This window comes from Nomia melanderi, chromosome 14 (assembly GCF_051020985.1).
Source record: "Nomia melanderi isolate GNS246 chromosome 14, iyNomMela1, whole genome shotgun sequence".
Lineage (NCBI taxonomy): Eukaryota > Metazoa > Arthropoda > Insecta > Hymenoptera > Halictidae > Nomia > Nomia melanderi.
The window spans coordinates 2407640-2432000 of record NC_135012.1 but is presented as its reverse complement, the minus strand read 5'-3'; the positions used below and the strand labels follow the sequence as shown (position 1 = coordinate 2432000).

Here is a 24361-nt window from a genome sequence, read left to right as displayed (position 1 = left end):
ACGCCACGACAACCCCCGTAGCAACCCCTCAAAATCAACCGAACTCTGCTCCCCGCGCGCTCCTTTCGGCCGACCCCTGGCCCCGCGCCCCTCAACCAACCCCCGGCCGACCCTCCTCGCCCTTTCCGAAACTCCTGATCCGTTCCGCAGACGTTAATACCGCGAGAGGTATCCGTCCGTGGCCTATTCTCGCGCCGAAACCTACTCCGCCGCCGCCGACGCCACCCTTCTCTGGGCTCTTGCGGGCTAATACAAGCTCCCGCGATCCGGGAACCGATCAATATGGATCGCCGGATCTTTCCGCGGCTGGATTCTCGCGAGAGATGCGCTCCGCGTTGAGATAGGTAATGGTGCTTCGTAACCAGGCGCGGTTTTCCCCGCTTGTTCCGGTGGAACTTAGTTCGATTCTTGTTTCTCTTTCACCGTGGATTCTTGGAGTTCGTGTTGGATATTTCGGATCATTTTCGCGTGAGAGGTATCTTGTGAAAATGCTGGAGTATAGAACTGTGTAACGTGGAGGAATGAAGGATTTAAGAACGAAGGATGATACAGGATTTCGATTGATAGAATTGGATACGTTACGCTGAATTTTCTGTATTAAGTAGCATCGAGTAATTTCTATGTTTCTCCTTCGCGAATGTTACGAAAGCCCCAGAAACAATCGAAATCCCGAAATCGCTAGGAAACCGGTCGGGAAGCGGTTCATCCTTCATTCATCCAGCCATCAATCGCATCTCCGATCCCCGTCGGTGAATTTTCAATAAAACGCGATCCCCGTTTCCCCGAAACACGATAAACAAAAGTACCCGACGTCAAAGTGCTTCCTCTCGATCTGTTCGTATGCATATCCGGTCCGTCAACGTCCCGTCGGAAGCACGTCGCGCGACCTTTTGCCCCCGGCGAATCAAATCTCGCCCGTGCGCCTCTCCGACCGGCGAATCGCAACGAAGAATCCGTTTCGCAGCTTGTTACCCGTAATTAGGGCGCGGACGACGGTAAACAGCGGCACTGGGGCCGAAGAAAGGCACTAGGGGAGAAGGTGGGTGCGGGAATAATAAAAAGAAATCGGCGGGAAGGGTGGACGGCCGAGGATTGGGGTGGTCGGCGATGACCGTGGCTCGGAGGTTTTCGAGAATGGCACGGTGGCTCGTAGCTGGAGCACCACATATGGGCACCCGGGAGTATTAGATAATGGTGTTAGCTCTCCCCCGTCTATATCCCGACGGCCCTAGCCTTTGGCCTCGAAGCCCTTAGCACAAAGAACCCCATCTACACAGAGAGGGTAGAATGCACGCCGCATGCATTATTGCTGGCCCCGTTGCTGGGTGCCCTTTATAGGGCCTTCTCCCTTCCTTCTCCCCCCTCCCCCGATGACCGCCCCTCGCCCTCTTGATTGTGTTTCAAACTTCAGTCTTAACTTGCCCCGGTGCATCCCGAATGCAAAGGGCGCTCTCTGTCACCGCCACCGTATTTGCAATCCCTTTTGGGATCGTCCGACCTGTCGCTGGGATTACACTCTCCTTACGGAAGGGACTCCCGCGCGCGCGAGGGGCGCGCGAACGGGATATTGGAGCACCTATATTGCCCCTTTTCCGAATTTTATCGGCCATTTTGTACGGCGAGACTTTCAACCCTTTGTACCCTTACTTGGGGACCTTAATTTTGTGGACGGCGTCGCCCGTCGAGATTGTTTGCCGTGCGGACGGTGCTTTTTTCCGAAATTCGAGGCGACTCGAAATTGGAAGCTCCGGGGCTGGATCGATCGGACCTTCGTTTTGAAGTTTAAGGCGTTTGAAATCGGGAGATCGTTCCGCGCGTGCTTCTGGAGGTCGGGGATGGTGGGTTCCTTTGAGATTTTTACATTGGAAGGTTATATTTCTTGATCGGTTTCGACAGATTCGATGCGCAGCTTGCACGGTGTTTTAATAATTAGTAGCAGAGAATATTGGAATGAATGAAATTTTTGTTTAAAGAAATGACGCTGTTCCTCTCGAGATTCCGCGGATAATACGGAAACGCCGATCCTCTTCAGCTAGACCACGGGCAAACCAACGAATCAAGCAGCTAACAGCCTATTTATAATTGTCGATTTTCCCGAACACGGGAGCGCTCGCTAGAGCGTAATACCGTGCCGAGGTGAACACCAAAAACCCGTCTTCCATTTTTGCCGTTACGGATATTCGCGGCCGGCCAATTACCACCCCCGCGCCACCGATAAATCGTATTATCCGCTCTCGAAAATCCGGATATCTTTGTTTTCTGCACGCGCTGCACACCGTGGCAGTGTTCGTGGTCGTAAAACGATCGAAACGGCCGAATTAATTCCATTACAACGACCTGGAAAAGGTATTATCCGCGTGGACCAGGGAAACTATCAGAAAACAGAGGTTTGGGAAGCTTCTTCTTGCCGATACGGTGCGAAAGAAGGGTGCGAACCTGAAATGATCGCATCGCAGGTGCGCCAGGCTTCTCGAGAACACTTTTGCGTCGGTTACCCTCGGCTTCGGGCGAGAAAAAATTAATCCGGCTACAACAAATGGTAAATATTTGGTCGTTTTCGATGGTCCCTTCATTAGGGGCCCGCCATTGTTCGTCCGACTGTCCGAACTACGGTCCGAATGATAGGATTACCCCGGCCGTTGCAATTCAATCAATAGGATTCTGGCGTTAATTTAATTTCTCCGCGCGCAATAAAACAATTGTCCGAGGCTGCGGGGGCGTGGCAACCGCGTAAAGAAGGTCTTCTGTCCCCTTTTTCGGACCTTTATTACCGTCAACCGGATGGAAATTTGCTTAAGACTCGCCGGAACATTTTGTGATTTTTACAGTAACTCCAAGTAGAAATTACGGCTGGGATTTGTTTTATAGTTTATCAAATATTTGACGAGCTGTTCAATGTGTTTATCATTGTAGATAAATTTTGTTCGTAAATACTCTTGTTGGTTTCGTGGTCAGTCATTCTACATACATTTCGTAGACGGCGTATTTAGTTAATGAAAGTTACAAACTACATATATTCTCAACCATAATCTTTTAATATATCATTAACTGTGTTATCTAGATTAACAATTGAAGCTTCAACAGCGTTCGAATAAAATAGAAAAGTGCCAACAACGGAACATCAAAGCAAAAATCCGAAAACTTTCATCGCAAACTCAATTTCAGTAGATCAGCGGATTCTTGACGTCCCACAGTGATGGAAGTTCGAGTAAATAAAACGACAAGTTTCCCGTCCCCGCGGCCGCTCGAGTTTCACGGGAACGAGCAACTCAGCCCAGTGGCCAAGAAAACTGACCGGAGAGGAGGAATCCTCCGGTTTGTGGGACATTCGGCCTCGTTTACGAAACTTTTCGATTTCCCTCGGTTTCCGCGCCGCTGCGGAACAAATAGGGGTGAAGCGAAGGTGGTGGAAACTGGGGTGAGACAGTGTTGCGAGCCGATTGAGGATCGTTCGTCACGCCTTCGACGGTCCTATCGGTGTAAACGAAGCCCTCGACGGAGCACCGTGAAGAATTGCGGCGGGCAGCAACGTTTGGGCGCGTGTCTAATTCTCTGGGCCAGAATCCAGGTTCCAGATACCTGAACCAACGCCGGACACGTTCTGCGGACGAGGAAGACGCCCGGGAATCGGATTAAGGGATTTCCTGTTTTCGAATCGGCCGTCATAGAAACGTCTTTTTTCCCCCTCGTAAGATTCTCTCCCCGCTTTTTTCCCTTCTTGTACCAGTAAATTATGATCCGAAGGTTTGCGGCACTCTAAACCCCCACAACGAATACTTAAAACCGATAGAAGAGAGATCTGTTTGCGTTACGCGTTTACGATGGATTTAACTTTTTCTAAGGAAAATCGAACTGGTCAACGGATATACCAGTATCTTAACACTTCTCTGAACATCTGTAAAAGTTTCCTAGAATCTTTCATAAACCTCCGTTAGGCACGGTAACTTCCAAATTACTCGAATGTACTCTATCGAAACTCTTTTCTTCCGCTTCAATAAAATCAAATCAAGATCAAATCTCAACTCTCGGTCCGTATTAAAAATTCCGCTATCTACAAGGATCGAAATCACCAGCGAACAGGTCCGGGGCCGTTAACTCATTTATGAATCTTCAAAAGATCGATTCCCCGTCGCGCGTTTACTGCAACGTACCGCGACTCGCGAGGAACACGGGCACACCCACGGTTCCCGAAACCGTTCGGATCCCGTCCGGCCATAACACCGCGCAGATAATGCCCGCAGTAAACAGCAGCGCGCGACGCCGAAGGCCGCGGGCCGGCGAGTATCGCGCGCGCCCGGTAACACCGGGGCGGTTGCGTCGACCGTAGCCGCGTCTCCGTGTAAATTATCCGTCTCGTTTGGCCCCGGCAGTCTCCGCGGCGGTCGACGGTGGTCGCGGCAGCAGGCCACGCGCCATATAATTTTCCAAGGAGGCAAATAAAGAGGTGCGCTCGCCCCGTAAAAGTTTACGGGAGCTTTCTAACGCGGCGGACAAGCCCGGGCGTACGACTCGTCATAAATTTGCTGCCAGTCACCCACCGCCGGACCATCCCTCCTTTTTCCCGTTCGCTCCCCGGCGAACGGGGAGAAAGACGAAGAGGGAAACGATCCGAACGCCGCGGTGCCGGAAGGAAGAGCAGGGGAAGGAGAGAGACTTGTAGCCGGAGTCGTAAAGTTTTCCCGAAAATTTCACGAGGCACGCAGCAGCACTCGACTTTTGCTGGACTCTCCTCGGCCTCTGTTTTCTCCTTTATGATCTTCCCGTCCAGAGAAAGCTCTCTCTTCTGCGGACCGTACAGTGAACAGGTTTATAACACGAGGAACGCTCCTCTCTTGTCTTTTATCCTTCTCACCGGTGGACGGCCGCCGGATCTTCCCTCTTCCTCGCTCTTTAGACGGTGTCGTGCGAAACGATGGAGTTTGGCGCACGAATGCCGGACCAGGCATAAATATTCGCGCCAATCTCGCCGACAATGTCTTGAAAGGGAAACCCAGTGACCTAAAGCCCTCGGTTTCCACCGAGCGGCCCAGCAACCGGCTTCCTGCCTGATTCTTTCCGCATCGTTCCAACCCCCACCCCCTTCGTTTTCTGCGACCGAGTGTCGTAAACGCGAACGGGAGCGACACGATTGCGTTCGCTTCCTTGAGCTGGCAAAACGAAGGCTGCACGCCTCTTTCTTTCCTTTCGGCGGCGTTGACCGAGCTTTATGGGGCCGGGATGGAAATGCGATTTTGTGGATTGGCGCGGGGGATTATCGGGAGTTTGTTAGATGCTCGCTGGGGATCGTTGAACAGGTAGCCTCTTTTTTCGTGGTTTTATTTCGTTTACGGGAGCATTGCTGTGCGACCGCTCTCAAATGAGACGGAGGACTTTGCTCAAGTATTTCAGGCTGACTTAGTGAAATATTACCTGTTGTGTATTAAATAGAATCTTTTTAGATGTTGAACGTAGGCTTTAGACTTTTTCGTGGGTTCATTTTTAGAGAGCGCTTCGAGCTTGGAAGATATTTAGGGGGTGTTGAAGAGGGAGATTATGCTAAGACAGTTGAGATTGTTTAAAGCTAGAAAATTTTTCTCATTCAACAATGTTTGAGACAGTGCCACATGCGTAATATTTTTCCTATAACAATAATTGGTTTTCCAAAGAATAAACTTTCCTTTCGCTGAAACAAGTATCTAAATTATTCCACAAGAGATCCCAAAAAAAATCGTCATAATAGTCTACAACCTTCTTCCCTGAACTTTCTCCCATTTTCCATCGTTCCTTCGGTGAAACCGAAACGAGAACCATGGACGTTAGGTCGGATCTATGCGGATCCCGTGGGATTCCGCACTTTGCGCACTGAATGTCCCGGAAGAGACGCTCTCCCGTTCAGTATCGCTCGCACCGGGATGCTGGGCCATTATACGCGGCGGCGACATTGTCCTCCGGCTCACCGTATAAGGTTACGAATGATTGTCGTCCGGATTCCCGACGACGCGTCCTCCTTGAGGATCGAAGATGTCTCAATTACCTGATCCTACCTGCTTTTACCTGTCGACCCACCCCGCCCTACGTGGGAGAATCCTGCGAACGGTGGCTGCATGGTGTACCGTTTGCTCCCCGGGACGAGAATTAGGAACCTTTCAATTCTAAACTTTTGTGGTGCCGTGTGGATAATAAAATAATAGTTCGAGTAGAAGAGGATTTTGAAAGGTTTGCAAAAAGGCAAAGTAAACTTAATAATTGAGATCTTTGAATTCAAGGTAATTGAATATAGAAGTTTATTTCTGGTAAGAAAAGTAGATCTTTCTAGAATCGAAGAATTCTTCGAAGAGCTTGGTAATCACCAGACGCAGCCATTGTTCTACAAAATATATGATCATCAAAGTACGAAGAAGGTCCGCGTTGTTACCCCGTGAAAAGGTTTCTCATGACGTCGCCCTAAGTTAGCACGCTGCGTGCCCAGGACTAACTAACGGTCCGCCGATTGTCACCGGCATAATTGTGTTTTAAGTGTAATAAATACTAGCATAACCAGCGTCGAGGTACGACCAAGGTCAAGCACGCCCTGCGACCTTCGAGTCGCGTGGAGAGGTAACAACTTTCACGGGAGATCATCAGAGGACTCTCGTGCCTCTCCCTTCCACTGCTCCGATGCCCGTTCCGGTCGACATGAAAGTTATTACCGACATTCTGGTCAAAAGAACACCAAACCCTGGGTTACTTTTGCATTTTCCGGAAACTTTCTACTCGTAAAACCCTTGGAGCTCGCTCGAATTTCCCCGACACTTAGTTCTGACATTAAAGTGACTTACGAATGCCTCTTCATTCCCCAAACACTACCGAAAAAACCTGGGGGATTGTAAACCGGTAATCAAACGTTTATACGGCAGAACTCCATAGATTTACAGCGCCTATCAAACATTCGACAGAACGACGACGTTAACTATTAACTTTTCCAAAAACCCTCTCACTGCCACCGATCCAAGAATCTACAATAGTTGAATTCTCTGGAATATCGTAGATCCCAGAAGCCAGCCGAACCTCCAAAACAACAAAAGACAATGAACAATTCCTCCCGAACACCCTAGATCCCAGAAACCACCCCCTCAAGTTCCTCCACGGTGAAAGGGTCCAGATGAAGGTTCCTCGCAATGTAAATCAACGGATCCGTGCAGCGACGCGCTCGCAGAGGAATCAACGCGGGAGAAGGGTAGGGCCGGCGATTCACCGACGGTAGACGCGCGTTTTTCCCCAGCCGGTGGCATGAATGAGCGCGTCAGGCAGCGCTCGAGTCAGAACTCGCTGGAAACCGCCGCGAATGAATGGTAGAATGCGGATAGGGCGAAGGCGTTTTCACCTCGGATCCACGGCGTTCGCTCTCTCGGTGACTCGGCATAAATCACGGCCGGGGAGATCCGCTTTATGCGCGCGAGAGCCCGAGCACACCCGCGTCACTAGCCTCATCGACAATACGCCGTTGGACGCAGTGTAACCGGCCGACCGGCTCCGGATCGCATAATAAACGCGTTCCCCCGGGCCGGGCCGGGTCGGATCGGATCGGGTCGGATCGGATCGGATCGAGTCAGAGTGGGAGGGCCCAGAGATGCACGCAACGTCCTGGAAAAAACGCAAACTCCCGGTAAATAAAGCCGTATTCCGGGGCAGCCTCGACAAAACGCGAGATAAATGGACGGGCCGGTCCGGGCCGGTGCGGTACACGCGCGCCGCCGCGCCGCGCCACGCCGCGCGCACACCCGCGAGCCACCCTCTTGTTTCGCTTACTCGCGGCGCTGGATGGCCACTCCTCGACAAAAAAAGAGAGAGCCGGGGAGAGCCGCGAATCATCCTGTTCCACCTGTCTCTTCCGGGAATACGAGAGCGCCCGCTCTATCACGGCTTGGAATTTCAGCTTCGCGGACGACCCCGTGACCGCCGATCGTGGAGGGGTGGCTCGTTGGTAGTCCGAAGTGTGTTTAATACATCCGAGGGCTTGTTACCAAGATGTTCCTTAAGAACGAAGATTGGGAATCTTCCGTCGTTCGCGTTTTATGTTGATCTTGATTGTGGGTTACACTTCGAGAGGTTGACATACGAGCTTCGATTTTTGAATGAAGGGAATGATGATAAAGTGATTACTATACTGCGAGTTTCTTTTTTAAGATATTCAGGTCTGAGGTTTGAGGTTGAGGTTTTGATATTTTAGGAAAGTTTGTGGAAACAAGTTGGTTCGACTATCTATTTTGCTAACGGTGACTTCAGTAGCAAGTAGAAGTAGCTAGAAGACCGTATATTATGGTCCTATATCATTCTCGCGAGTGCAGCCTGGAATTTTTAGTCAATGCTCGGTGTAATGGGTAATCAAGGCCAGAAACGGGGGATGTTGATAGTCAAGTGCGAGAGTTTATTTAATACGGAACGGAGGGGGCTGAAGTATCTATTAAAAAGCTTGCGGAAGCTCTGCCACTCGAAAGGAAGTTTAATACTTGCATGTTATATTTCCAATTGCCAAAGCGCATGGAAAACGACAAACATCGTAACAGTCGTTCATATCGCATTACAACGTTAATTACCAAATGCTAACAACCGTTGTCAACAAACATGCGTCACTGTCAAGTTTACGAACCAAGAACACCCCGAAGATCATCGATCACGAATCAGTTCACAAAGATCCAGCATCCCTTTCAATAACCTTCTCCAAGGAAGAAATAGAACCAAGTTTCTGGAATCGCGCAGTGTGTCAACACGGTGCGCGCCCTAACGCGTTTCGAATACCGCCGCTGCCGATTCTGCACGTGCACCTCGCCGATTCTCCGTTCGTGGGAGTTAATCTGTACACCGTGGAAAAGTGGCGTCGCGTCGGTGGAAACGTAAGGGGGCGTGTCGCGTTTGATTACACAGAAGTCGACGGCTTTCATGGGAAAGGAAGCGGAACCGGGTCTCGAAGCTTTGTCCGCGGTAGCCAAGCGCGAAAATATATATATTCCCCCCCCCCCCCCCGCCCCGCACCCGCCGCTCATTCTCCTTCTCGTATCAACGAACCATCCCCGTGGTGCTCGCAGGCAGAATGCTCACAGAGAAAAACGAGGCCGGGCCGAGTCTAAAAACCCGAACAAATTACTGAAAGATTCGGCTGAATGTGGCCGGTCCAACCCCGGGGGCTGACCTGCTGACCATTGTTGGCTAAATTGTTGCGTAAGAGAACCTCATTCTGGGCGGAATATTGAAACGCCGCCCGGACTCGGTCCGGCTTTCGAGTACCGAGGAGTGCACGGGAATGGAACCAGGGTTTTGTGCGGCATACAAAACGGGAAGTCGCTTTTTAGAAGCTGGATTTCGGTGAGAATTCTCCCCCGGCCCGGGAGCTGTTTCTGCTCTCCACTCTGCAGACCTTATTTACGCTGCTCTTGTAATTAAGAGTCCCGTTAGTTGATTAATCGGGGAATTCCAAGGTATTCGGTGATTTTTAATGGTAATATTGAAACTACCAGTCGCGTCGAATTCACTCACCTCAGAATTTTTATTTTCTGCTTCAATTATGAACGCGTTCTTGCGAAGGATTATGAAGAGATATAAGACTAAGACTCTTCGAATCAGAAACGTGTTGATCTAATTTTTATGGAAAGCTGGTAATAAGTCACTTTGATTGGTCGGTAGTTTTAGTAAATGGAGTCGCTTTGAGGGAATCTTGCAATTGGAAACGCGAGGGAAGGTGTAAGTTTCTTGTATCTTAATGGTTAAGTGTTTTTGAATTAGGATTACTGATTTTCAATTGAAGTATTCGAACGTTGAGGAAAGAATTCTAGTATTGAGGGAATATTGTTTCTTAGGAATGTTTCAGTTCAAATAATTTGATGTTCAGGCTTACGAAAGTCCAGAAATTCATGCTGTTGGCGACTTCGGACGCCAGAGGATTTCGTTCGGAAATTTCAGAGAAAATTCAGAGATCCGAGCGTGTTCTGTTACAGTCTCGTAAATCAGGAGATCTCGTTCCCCTTGAAATTGCTTTGTTTCCTGCCGTCAGTTTCGTTGTTTTGTGATAAACATAGACGGCGCAGCGGCTTCCATTTGCCGAAGGAGTAACACTTCATCGCAACAAGTTATTTTCGTGTTAAACACCGTCCACCGCTGGAATACCACACCGGTGCCGCAGCCTGGTCTATTCTGGTTTCCATATTTTTAGACGAGTACACGGCACGACTGTGTCCTCGCTGCCTCGCCCGGCGTAAACGTAAATTCAATCTAATGGCTCGAGTATTGATACTTCCTCGATCACAAACGTCCCGAATTCAAATCGAAATCCCAAACGATTCGATAATCCTAAAACACTGAAATCACACAGCTTCAAACATTTCGAAAACCATCAATCCCTCACGTTCCAAAACCCAAAGCAACGCTCTCAATCCTCAACGCTCCATTTTCTCAGACTCTCAATCACACTCTCAAACTCTATCCGAAAATATTCCAATATTTACAGAAAACCCCTAAACTCTCTTAAGACAAACCATAAACGACCAACGTTCCCCAAAACCGACCTACAAAATTCCAATTCCCGTACCATCTATTTACCAATCCCCGCCGACGCGATTCTCAATTGTTCCGAAACTCCGTCTCAGATTCCCGATACTCCCGACAACTACATAGGTCCGAAACACGTCCGAAGAACTCCGGTAACCGAAGATCTCCGGCTACCGAATCTCGTTCCGCTCTCCGCGGGGAAGGACTCGCCGCGGAGTTGAAAGGACAAGGAATAGTGGGACAGGGCGAATCGCCGCAGGCTCGTCGGCCGGAAGGATTCCCGTGTGTCGGGAGCTGCGCCCGTCGGAAACCTCAGAGTCTGCGCAACGAAACCTCGTGCTTGCCAAACGGTGGGTCGACACTTAAAAATACAAATTCGTCGAACAAAGGGCGAAGCGTTATCGTTCGCCGTGGGGTATCGGTTCCTGGCACAGCCGACTAACTTCCCGAAAGCGGTCCAGGGATGGGTGGAGGCTGAGGAGAGGGTAAAAAGAGGAGGAAAGCCAACGGTAGCCTCGTCTTCGGCGACGGAGGCGCTTTCGAGAAGCGTCGGGCTCATTATGGGTGCCAACCCCCCGCAGCTCGACCTCGAAACTCGCGGGGGGTCGTTCTGGAATTTGTCTCCTCGGGTAACTTCTCGGCATCCCCCGCGCCCGGAGGAAGAAAAAAATTACGGCAACCCCCCGAGGACACCGTGGGGAGGGCGGTTCGTCACGTTTATTGACGAATTACCTCATCGGCTCGCCGGGCTTCGAGCTCGGGCCGAGTAATGAACGGTGATTTACTGTATTCTTGGCGAGTTACTTTTGAACGGGGACTCAATAATGGCCGATAAGGAGGAAAAAATCGTTGATCGATTGGGAGCAAGGGAAATAGTTTGACTAAGGTCTACTGTTTCTTAACACATTGAGCGTCGCAATAATGAGGGATTTTTAGTCTATCGTTTAATTGCTAATCCTACGTTCACGTAACATTTTAGATATGTATAACACACATCCAAACTGAAATGACAAAATCGAATTCCTTATTCTTTTTCGCAAGTTACAAATTTTGGTTTAATCGATGTTTAAAAATGTATCAACATAATCACCAACGCTCGCGTTTTTAGTAGCTGAAATTTAGCCGGCGTTCAACGTGTTAAGATCGATGGTTTGAATTGTTTGGATTTTGTGTAGCAAAGATTGAAATGTTCAAGCTAAGAATCGTTCGAGTATGAAATTCTCTGATAACTGGAAGAAATAATTCTTCCTCGGAAAGAATGTCTGAAAATCTGAAGAATCTTCGCTTGTTCAATAGGAATCTCCGACAGATCATTCCCTAATACCTTCAATCAAAAGTCACTATTACTTATAGAGAGAAGTATAAACTATTTCGCTAATCTCAATAATATTACCATAGAAATAGCATTTCATACAAATAATAAATCTCTGTTTTACACGAATTATTAACAGCAAAATTGATCGAGGCAATCCCGGTAATTCCCATCTCCGCAGTCCTCAATCTCGGTTATCGATCGAAAATCACCTGTCAGTGGAGTATAACAAGGATGACGAAAGGTAGACGAGTCCCGCAGGGTCTAGTGGACCCCATCACAGTGGCCCGTCCATATATTTACTCGTTCGGACCGCGCGCCTCTTTTATCTCGCTCGGCGCTGCTCCACGGTCGTCGTCGCAAATTTCAGCCATTTATCCGGCCCGCTCCGTCGACAATGAACGGTGGGAGAGGGCAAGAGAAGTCGCGCGACCGTGCACGAGAAGAGAGAGAGAAAGGGAGATTCCCCAAAATTCTCGAGGCTAACAGTGCCGATTCGTTCCGGCTGTAATGCGTTTATGGCAGCGTGTCCGGCAGTCCCGCGCCCGTCACGCTTCCTTCCTGCGTTACAGGACCCGCTGGACGTGCTAAGGAGACCTAAAGACTCTGTTTTGTGCAACGAGGGACCCCCGCCGTAAGGACAGACTCCGGACGACGGAGAGCCGCATCCACGTTCCCTCGATCATCGCCGCCCGCTTTTCATCCCCTGCCGAGGCTGCGTTTCGAGACTTAGAAGCTCGTTTTCCCTTTTCCTCGCTTTTTCTTAGTCGCCCGTTGCGACGCTATCAGCGGCGATTTGTCTGGGAGAAGCGATAAACGCTCGCGTTACGTTTCGTTCATTTTTCACTCGCACCTCTGCTTCAGGAGAAATTCAGGCTGCGGTTTGAGGCGATGATTGTTTTGGAAGAATGGCGACGAAAAGTTCCTTGTTTTTGTAAGATGGAAGAGATTCTCTGTTATTGTAATTTGTACTGTTTCTGTGTTTAGTATTTAAGTGTATGTTTTATTTAATTTCTCTGCTGTGTCGTAATTGTAAAGTTTGTTTGCTAGTTCTTTATAAGAGCTTCGGTATAGATAATACCTAAGAAAGATCGGTGGACGTTGATAGTGGAAAGTATCTAATACCTGTTTACTGAGATTAAAGTTGTAGATATTTTCTTTGAAGAATTCAATCGTTGTGGAACGTATTGTTGAAGATTGCAAGCTTTTTAGCAAGCATTTGGTAATGGGGAGGATTCTGAAGGTTCCTAATGAGCCGACAGAGGAAAGTGAATTTTCGTTGGCCAACACGGTGACGTTCCAGTTCCCGTTTAATTGCAATTTGGACAACTGTTACGGGCTGTGAAAAATCGCGCGGCACGTCGTTACGTCGGAAATCGTTTTCGAAAGTGGTAACATCTGCCATGGTCCTCTGAAAGGCGCACGGTCAGCGAGGACTGGGATCCTAAGAGAATACAATTGAGGTTTCGGAGGATGGGTAAGGAGGGGTAGACGGCGCAGAAGGGGCGTAGTGTTGGCTCCCTAAACACCCGCAAAGCCCAACCTCCCGGTCGCCTCGAGGAACGTCTCTATTGCGGATGACTGATGGTCTAGAATTTGGTAAAAATCGGTCCCTTTCTGAGCCGACATCGACCGGGCTGTACCCTCGTTCCCTGTTAACCTGTCGATTCCTATTTTATGGAAATTTTTAATCCTACCTGTATCGGCCGCTTCCGCGGGAATTCAGAATTCTATGCACAAACACCGAAAGGGTACCATTAAAGGTTCCATTTCGTTCTACATTCCTATGCAACGTTTCAAAAACGACTCGCAAGTCTAAATGCAACGTGAATCTGCCGCTCCCCGTGACAAATGGAAAATTGACCGACTGCGTTGGCGCTGAAGGTTCTCTAATCCGATTTAGGAGACTCGGAGACTGATTGTAGAGCCGATGTAAAGGAAGGGTTAGATGATGTTTAAAGAAATTAGCTCATTTCCGAAGAAAGATTGAAATGACTCGAAAAATTGACAAAAGGAATCTTTCTTTGAACATTTTCTCATTTACAAAATAATCTATCACTAAACCTACATTGTACCATCTACTGCGCAGTCATTTTCACTTTGCCATTCTCTACTAAAAATATAATCATCAACCCTTTGGCTACTCTTGGTTCCTAAAGGAATCCGTAAAATGTGCTCACTCAGATCTGAATTCTAATTCAACAATTACACCTTCGTTAGTCATATATTTAATTAACGTGACAATCTTCCATTGCTCTAATTTAGTTCAATTCAGAGTTTTCAGGATCTCAATACACTTTTTTACAAACTCGCGTTGACCTGAAACTGTACCGCATCCAAAGTGTTAACTACTCAATCCCAATGAAACGTTCCCAGCAAAAAAGAATAAAAAACATCAAAAACCAATCATTAACCCTTGCACTCGAATGTCCAGCACATACAAAATTATCAAACTCACTATTCACTATTAAACTTCGTATAATGCATCAATATGTGAAATACTGAATAAAACAAACTCTGCTCCCCTTCACTGTCTCGTTAAATGACTTTCAAAGCATGTCTGCACTTCATAAAAAAATATTGAATATTTCCGAAGTACTTTTGGAGCCCAAACGGTTAACGCAAGAACAGAAGATCGATTTGATTGTTATACCAATGACGAATGGCAACGAAGTCGATCGACTCACGAAATCATCGTGGAAGGTTGGCTGGTCGATACAGTGGACGGGTGAAGCGAGGGAAGTTTCGATCGCAGGATCGAAAGGAGGATAAAGCCGACGTTGCCCTCTCCGCGTATAACCACGGATTGCCGGGGTTCTTTATGGGCAATCTATGGTGATGGAGATGATAGGCAAGCAGATATACGTAAACCTGATTCTGGAGGATCTTCCGCGACCCTACTGGAAGCGGGTACGCGGCTGGAAGCGGCGGGCGAACCGCCTCGATTCCCCAATAGTTTAACTTACGGCCGGATTTACTGGCGGAGATAGGAGAACCCCGTGTATTGGCTGATAGACCCGCGACACCTACGCTCCCACGGATCCTCAGCGGTCCTCAAACTTGCCCGAACTTTTCGGGGCGAGAAAAAAATTTTCTCCCTCCTCCCCCTCTGGCGGCGGTGCATCTATCGAAGCTTCGATCTCCCAATAGCGTCGCGTTTCTTGATTGATCCATCTACCCGGACTATGAACGCAGGAGGGAGTTCATTGGTTCGAGTAGAATCGAAATCAAGTTAATCGATTCAGGAGAAACTTACAGGAATAGGGGAAGCGTTCTCGATATGAAAGGGTAAGTTTATGAATCGATGGGAATATCGATGAAGGATAAATATTGTAATAGGACCTGGTGATTTTCGATTTAGCTTGGAGTTTTCGAAGCGTTGCTAGCTTTGGGATATTGTATTCTTTATGCTATTGAATCTGTTAAAGATTGTTTGAGATACTGTAGATATAAGAAAATATTTGTATCAACAAGATCACTGAAGAAGTTAAAAGAAATAATTCAATAATTCATTAAGTTATTGTATTAATATAAACCTATATTAATTCCGACTCGTATTACCTCCGACCAATACCAATCAATCCGCTAATAATAATAAATTCCTCTCACGCAATCGCAAAACACGTGGATAAGGGAAGCAAAACGAAAACAAGGAGAGCCTAATATTTCCGTGCGAACAGTCCGCATCTTGCAGGACCGGAGAGCGGCGCGGGGGTGGATCGCGCGCGAGGGCGCATAGGAAGCGTCGCAGCTCGAAGGAGCAAAAGGAAAATCCGGTGGCCGGGGGTCGCGTCTCTCTAGGCATCAATTAAATTACAGCCCGGGCCGGTGTCCAGTGGAAGCGGGATCGACGTGACTGTGGAGCTCTCCGCAGCGGAGGCGACACTGGAAACCGTATCTGCCGAGCGTGTCCAGGATACCGTCGGATGCAGCGTACAGGAAGCACTTGGCTCGCGCAGGAAGCACCCCTGCTTCAGCGACACCGGCGAAAGAGAATAGAGAGGGATGAAAGTGAGAGGCGGGGGAGGAGGAGGACGAGCGCGAGGATGAGGAGGAGGTGGATAGCGGATGGAGCGAACGGGACGAGGGTGAACGGGGGCGGAAAAAAAGAAGGAAAGGAGCATCGTGGCGCGGAAAGAGGGACGGGGAAAGAGCAAAGAGAGCGAAGGGATGGAGCTTGGTCTCATCTTGCCTCCACAAAGCGGCGCCGCATCAGATAGCATTTGTTTTAAATATATGGATCGGAGGGTGTGGGCGCTGCCATGAGAAGAACAGGGGGAGGGGCGAGCACAGAGAGGGTTCGAAGGATACAATACCCCATATCCTACGCGAAAAACCGGCCCACACTTTTATCGCGCGCGCGAGGGAAGGAACGGTCGGGACGGCGACGAGATGGAAAGAGAAGGCGCGTTTATACGGGACGCGACTCGTTTTCCTCGGGTATTCCGTAGCTCCGAAGCCAATACTGTAACCCCTTGGATACGGCGAACGAGCGGGTCTCCTCTCTATCCCGGACTAACTCTAACCTCCTCCCTGCGGCCAGATATCGGCTTCCCAATAAGCTAACCGAGTGCTCCGCGCCCGGTTACCAGCGGTATCCGTGTCCTGGTTTCCGTCCAGAATCGCCCCCGACGCTCCGACATCCTTCGTTTCCATGGACGGATCACCGGGGCCGGGGACGGAAATTATGTCGCCATTATTTACACTTTTCTGGGGAGAATGGGACGAGCCGTCTTGGCTCCGAGATGAGATCGAAGCCTCGGGGATTTGATACTGGAGAGGTTTGGATTATTGGATTCTGTTTCCAATTTTTTCTTAGCTTGATACTGTTTCTTTTTTTCTCTGTGATTCCTTGATTTCGGATATGCGAGGAATGTTTTGATGATATTTATGGCGAATATACTCTTTGGATTAAACGTTTAATGTTTAATTAAGCTTCGGGTCTTTGAAATCCTACTTAATGGAACGCGTTTTTGTCAGAGGGGATCAAAACGAAATTCAAACTTTGTGAAGGGAATTGCATCCCGGCGCGAACAATTAATTCAGGTTCGCGCTGCATTGTGTTTCACGAACTCGTGAACATCGTGAAAGCGTCGAATACTCGGCGCATTTATTGCGGACGGCGTTTTATTTAGCGCCGTTTGTTGGACATTTTCCTTCTGTGCAAGATGAATCTCCCGGTTTCCTCGGAAGCTGTAAACGTCCGGAGGACTCGCAGCTACTTACCGTCGACAATGGGACTGACAATGGACCCAGTTTCATGCGGAGATCCGGCCACCTCCAGCGTCCGCCTCCGGGGGTCATCCGGCGTCGCCTTGAGCGCGTCACGGAAGACTGCGAGGAATCGGGCGAGTGAATGGCCGGCGCATCGTGAGATCTCGAGTACGTGGGAGTATAATCGATCGCGTCGACACAAATGAAGGATCCTGCCCACGGGAATCCTTTAAAGTGTCGTCGGGATTCTCGGTTGTTTGAAAAATTGCGCGGTGTAGCTCCATCGAGAAGAGGATGCGAGATTCTTGAAAATAAACGCTGCGTGCCTGTCCTGGAACATATTGCATTTATAAAGAAAACGAAGAATAACAGACTCCATCTGAAAACACACGGTTTAAAATACTCGAGAAACTTTCTGAAATACTCGAAAACATATCTATATTTTTCTATAACTCGTCTATCTAACAAGAAACATACTTGAAGCATCCCCACCGAAATCTCAGTCTCAATCCAATCACTCCGTCCTCCCGCAATCTGCCAATGCTCCACACTTCATTCCAAACATCCCCGAATTCAAACGCTGCGCCAAGCCCGTGGTCCAAGAACCTAATCCCGGACGCAGACACTTCAAACAGCTCGTCAACAAGGTGACAGAGCTCGCTCAGCACACAGGACCACCGTTTTCCAGCGAAGTGGACGAATTTCGCCCCGATCTTCGCCGCGGAACAGAGGGGAACGGAGGAGGGTGGACGGGGGTTAATACTTGACCGACGGTTTTATTCGAAGTCAGCTCGAGTTACGAGATCGATGGACGCAGTTACCGGAAGAGGGTTCGAGGGCGACGGGACAGAAAGGGGCAGCTTGGTTGGGTCGGCGAACAACTCAGGTCGAAGGAGATTTAATACGATCACCGGCGCGAATATCGCGCCCCTTCATCCCCCCGTTACACACCGGTCCTGGACCTTCATCGTCCAGGTGGCTCGTTGTCATGCACGCTCCTCGTGTACGTGTATCGAGGGCGGCGGGCGGTTCGACCGGGGGTCGGGGGCGGTCGGTTATGTCGCAGGCCGCGCGGACGTTCATTAGCGGCTGCACAGGGTGGATCTCGGAATTCGTGTAGCGAGGCCTCGCGCACTCGCTCGTTCGTTCGCCCGCTGGCGCGAGGGGCGGGGGTTGAAAACGAGCAAGGAACGAGAGGAAGTTGGACGGAGGAGGCGACGGTACACTCTCCACTCGACGGAGAGTTAATCCACGTGTGAAATTCGAGCGACCCCTGACCCCTACAAGTGGCTCTCTTTCTCGTTTTCTCACTTCGCGCGTCCCTCCTCCGATCCCGCCGGCTTCGTATCCACGACTAAAACCCTCTCCGCCGGCCCCCGCGCCCCGCGCCACCCTCTTTTGTCGCGCGAACACCGATCGGCGACGAAGGAACGCTGTCGCGCGGAAATCGGTGCCCAGGAATTTTTTCTGACCCGGCAAATTAACACGGGACTCTTTCTATACGAATTTCTTGCTTATAGATCCGCGGATGCGACGGGTCGGGGGCGGAATGGAGGCGGACGACCGTTTACAGTGGGAGTTTTTTTGGTGGAATTTGCCGGCGCGTTGGAAAAATGAGGCGTTGATTTGGAATGTTGGAGGCTGTTCGTTTTTAACAATGGAAATCTTTGAATGTAACGATTTTTTAAGAAGCGGAGGAGTGAAGACTCGTCTGTCGACTGAGTTTCTTACGACTGAACCTGTTACTAGCGGTACAACCTTCTGACAGGGTTAAAGGAAAAATTGCTGGTGAATGTTAAACCGTGAAGCAGTCCCGCGCATAAACTTTACTGTTTGACGCATCAGTCGCCGAACATTAAAAGAAATTTGTATTACTCCTATTGCTCCAATAAAAATAACAATCTCCGTTCGGCGAGCTGTATTCTTCCGGAAACCAGACGAGCTAACCGACTCCGAGAAATGGGAAAGGGTTCGCATAAATCACCGTTAGAACAATGCGCGCTCTCTCTCTCCCTCTCTCTCTCTCTCTCTCTCTCTTTCTCTCTCTCTCTCTCTCTCTCTCCCTCTCTCTCTCTCTCTCTCTCTCTCTCTCTCTCTGGGGCGGCCCTTAATTTCCCCAATTATACTCCGCAAGCTTTATGGTGGCCTACATTCACAGCAGCCTTTCATCCGCCGAGGTATTGCGACATTGTGCGTGGCATTGTACCCGTGGGGGAACGGTGCAATCGTTGTTGTTACAGCCTCACAACGGAGACATTATCGACGAGTAACGGCAGAGAGTGCGGAAATGCAAATAGAAAGCGAATTGCTCGCTGCTCGAGAGACATTCGACGGCCGGCAGAGTACCGCTTAAAGAAGAAGCGATCCCAATCCCTGGAAGGGTTCCTATAGAGGGGTTGTTACCTTTACAGGCAATACGGGACTGAAGGGATGGGGAACACCGCACGGTAGTCCAGTTTCTGACCAGCAGCACCGAGCTGCGAATATCGGTCGCCTCGTAAAATCGAAGTCGCCGAAGAATATAAAAGTCTGCGGCGGACCGGTGCCACGCACCCCCCTCCCCTCCGGCCGGAAAGAATCCGTTCGAAAATTCTACCCCGAACGTCCGCGGATTTTCGTAATAATTTTCCGTAGCAAAATCTGTCAAGAATTTCGAAGAAATTTCAAACATTCCCGACCTTCTGAATTTTCCAGCCTAGAATTTTTTCGACTAACGCCAACCCTTGTGCAATGCGGAACGTCTTCGGTGTTTTTATTTTCCTCGAGTGGATCGATTTATCGCTTTTCGGCGCGAAAATTATAGATGCTCGGACGAGCGAAATCTGAAGTATTCGTTCGTTTGACAGGGATTAGCGGATCGCGATAAAAGAGAAAAAGGTTCTAGGGAATAGAGAGCCGAGGGACCAGAATCGAGGAAAGGGTCCAGGAATCGTGAAGGCTTGGGAGTCGTGCTAATAATAGACCAATAAAGAGTTGTTTCGTTAATTGGAGGACGATGTCCCGGACGCAACCCTTGCAGACTCCGGCGAACGGTACACTACGCCAGAGTACCGTACTCGGCCCTGTAAATTATGCAGTTTTCGCGGAGACAGACCAGTTAGACGCGCTCGCAGGGGTCCGGCGTGTAAAAGGAGCACTCATAACGGGTCCACGAAAATTTACGATTTCGGTAACTCTTTGGGAACCTGTGGCGTGCAACTCGTTCAGGGTCCGACCCCTTTTCTCTCGACTGGTCTCCGTGGCAAGACCATTTCGGAAGATCTTCGTCTGGAACACGAAGAGGGAACGCTTCTTCCTTCGGCGTAAAAATCGAAGCTTTTTCGAACGCGTCTAAAATACACTCTGTTAACTGGAAGCAACGCTTTTCCAAGTTCCGGCAAAAAAATCTGTATTTTTCGTCTTACCGGAGGGTTCGAAAAAATCGGGGAAAATATGTATCAAACGGGTCCGTCAAAAATTTCGGGTTCAAGATTTACGATTCCGACCCGTGGAATGTTTTCCAACTGGCCGGCTAAAAAACAACGGTTTTTCTACGTAACCGGACGTCGTCGTGCTGTTCCGCCGTTCGCTTTTTCCCCCGCCTTCTCTATCTCTCCCGTTGCTCGTCTTCCTCAAATATTTTTACCGTTTCCTTTTGTCCGCGCGGCTGCACCGCGGAGGCGTCGAAAAAAGGGGTGGTCCGTGTATTTTACGGTAACGTAGCGGTGCTTTATGAATTTATGCGAGAAGCCTTTCCTGCCTTGCTTTTCTGTTTCGTCTTTTTGCCTGAACAACCCCTTCTAACCCCGGTGACTCTTGACTTTTAAAGATTATATGGCCCTTGCGGAGTTATCGGTGGGTTTCTCGCGCCGCTTTTACTGGCTCCTTCGGTCAAATTAACTTTACTGCGACGAAAGGCTTGGCGCTGGAAAAGTCAACTCGGAATTCTTCGTAAAGAGGTGCGAGGGGGTTACGTTCTACGGACTCGTCTTTTTCACTTTCCTTTGGCCCCTCTCTCTCTCTCTCTCTCTCTCTCTCTTTTTCTAGCTTCCTCTCCATCGACTTCGATGTTTTATGATTTTTCTTTTTCACAGCGAAAGGGTCGAGGCAGTACCGTTTTTTTTCCACCCCCTACGCCAGCCATCGGTGCATGTGGGTCACTACGCGCGGCCCGTTACACGGACTCCCAAGATTTTTACCGTTTTTTAGACCTCCATCCGGGACGTCCAGGTACCGGCTGTTTTACCCTATCGTTTTAGGGTTATGGACGATCGATCTATCCCTTGCAAATCACTCGGGGACTGCCGGACACCGTTCCCGCCGGGCGCGAGCATTTTTCCAAGTCACCCTTCCACGGGACATTCGAAAAATCTGGGAAACGCTCGCGTAGCGTAGATTCCGGGTTGAATTACATTATCGCAGTGCTATAAATAATCTCGCGAGGGGATATCGATTTTTCTTGGTTGATAATTTTGCCTTCCCCTGTGAGGGATTTCATATATTTTTGGAAAATTTCTTGGAAGACTATAGGACGAGGATTTTAGCGTGACAAGTGTACTGTGAACTTCGTACAACGATATTGCGTAAAAATAAATTATGCCGGTCTACTTTTAATGATTCGATTGGATACGGTTCGTGCAATTCTATAAATCGATAATTATTTCATTATTCACGGGTAGCGAATTGTTAAGCACTGACTGACGGTGACATTATTTATGTAAAATATTGGTTACCGATTTATTTTAAACGCGGTAACCTTACCTCCGTCAAATATTTTCAATATTATTAAATGCATACACTGGAGCATTGATTGAGTCTCCAAAAGCAATTTTATTTCTATACTGCACCTCATAGATTGTTATATTAGAAATATTCAAAGTACGAACCGCATACAAGGTTAACACTTGTATACCGAGGCACTGTTATTTTAATTTCGGTAACTAAACATCCTAACGAACCTATACAAATGAATTCTTTAAGGTAACAATTTTTTACCACCCAATTACCGTCGAATTTCCATCCCTCGAAACCTCCAATCCCAAATCTGCCCTAAAAAATACCTTCACAGTTTCGCCAGACCCGTGACCATAAAGTTTTAATAATCACATTACGGTAAAACGGGACCAGAATGGAACACAAAAGAATCTTCGAGGATTCGGAACGTAACGGGAAAGCTCTCTTTATCGCGGCGGGTTCCAGGTAAAAAGATCCGAAGCGTTCCTGTTTTTTTTTCGGCGATGACCCAGTTTCTTTTAACAGTATCCGGCCATTATGGCCAATTTTTATGCTTTTACAAGGACGTCTCCGGTGAACGACTTGGCCCGGAACGGGATCCCGCTTTTTGGGATCCCGTTTCGTGTATTTTTGGATCACCAGGACCTGGGCCTAACGGTGGTTTGTTTTTAGTAACGGTGTCGTATATTTTAATAAGTCCTACGGCCATTTTTATTCCACAGCTAACAGCGACCTTCGTGTTTTTACGCGTTTATGCCGGTCGGCCTCCAGGTTCTCGTACTGATTTCAAACCAAAACAGGGCAGTTTTTTGGGCCGGGCAGTTCCAGGATCTGCTACGATTTTTTCACTTGCCAGCCGTAAAAAAATAAACCCCCGGTGACCCGTAGTTTTTGATTTACAGTTACATGACGAAATGATTTTTCTCTGTTTCAGAGCTGAACGCTGAAGGCACAGCGAAGATCGAGGGATGAGAATTTTCTAGGTGGAAGACCCAGGGAGCCGGCCACGAGGATATATTGCTTTCATCTATGGAAATCGACGACAGGAGGCGGGGAACGGGTCCGTGGCAGTCACAGTGATGCTAATCAAGGAGTATATCTCTTCTAATACGCGCTTTAGAATGCGCAACGCGACGCCTCTCGCTCGCCGGCAGCTGCTGCGCGGCGGATCGCGTGCCTTTTTCAACCCCCATGGAATCGAACACGATATTGGAAAATTGGCGACACAGTTCGCCGTGCAAAGGGCTCCCGGTTTATAACTTGAATTCCTCGAGGCTGTGATTAATAAACTGACCTACCGATTCGTTAATTGTAGATTCATCGCTGATCATTTGGGCAATTGTTTGGCGTCGGTATTTTGGAGGGCTTGATGGAGATTCTTCTTAGCACGTTCGCCACGTTATTCTTTTGTAGCAAAGAAAGCAGGAATTATTAATTATTTGACAATGTTTGCGTTACAATATTATCAGCGTAGTTACGTTATCTATTATTTTCATTCATCGATCAATTTGCATGCTACGAAAGTCTTCTAGTCATTAAAAACGTATTAACAGAATTCACCAAGGGAATTTCCTATTTTCTTAGTCGTAGGAAGATCTATTTCGATAATTTGTTATCTTATCTTTTAACTGAATTTTCATACAAAATATAATTATCACTCAATTACAATAGATCCGATAAGAACATCGTTTCTCGTAGAAATATATTCAAATAAACAATAGTAACCCCAACTACCTCCTATAAGATCATGAAAATCCACAGCAAAACCCTTCAAATATTAACCAACAAGACATATTCCGTTAATGTCTCACGAATAAAGCGCAAGAAACCATAGACCGATGTTCCAGTGAACGCTCGGACCCCAAGTGGCCCGCAAAACCGGCCAAAAATCATCGGAACGCAGGCTCACCCCTTTTACATCATCCCCGTAGAAAGGAAATATACCACAATGGATGGTTTAAAGTAAACCGTGCGACGCACGCAGCCCTCTCTCCGTCGTTCGCCGGCCAAAGCTAGACCACCACCATCCAAATTCAAACATGCCAACCCCCTCCCAGTTCACCGTCAACCCTCTCCCCCTCCCGCCTGCACCGTGACCGCTCGATCCGCGCCTCGCAGCTCGGCGTTCTTATACACACGTATACAGGATGCTCGAGCACACACGGGTGCCGGCGCAAGCTGGTCAGCGTTCCGGCTGACACTGCGTGCGTGAAAGGGCTCGTGGATGCACAAAGAGTGTGGCCAGCCGGCCCGCTCCTGTATTGGTGACTTAATTCGGTGTGAATATATGCAAGCCTCCCGGATCCCGATCCCTGCCACCATCGACGAGCACGTTCACGAGCGCACAGCAGCGATCGGTAGCGATGGGATCGACACCGGGCCTGAAGGAATATCGTCTTTCGAAGGAAGTCAACTGTTTTCGGTTGGATACGGTCATTGGTTAGCGAACATTGTTTCACGGGTGTTTGAAAGGTAAGATCATAGAAATTGGGTATCGTCATTGACAAGTGAACTCGATTTTATATGTGTTCGACAAGTAAGGTTATGGGGTATTCATGTGTTACGTTAGAATGAGTCTCGGGATAATATTTATATTTTTAGATGATTGTAGAGGAATAAGAA

At 48.6% G+C, this 24361-nt stretch overlaps 1 long non-coding RNA gene across 1 annotated transcript in view; it reads right to left on the bottom strand.

Moving 5' to 3' along the window:
* Positions 1–24361, bottom strand: part of LOC143175304 (uncharacterized) — a 70478-nt gene that overhangs the window by 24440 nt on the left and 21677 nt on the right. Inside the window, exon 3 of the long non-coding RNA XR_013000097.1 lies at positions 17039–17357. This is a non-coding gene — a long non-coding RNA (uncharacterized LOC143175304). The remainder of the gene's footprint in view (positions 1–17038; positions 17358–24361) is intronic.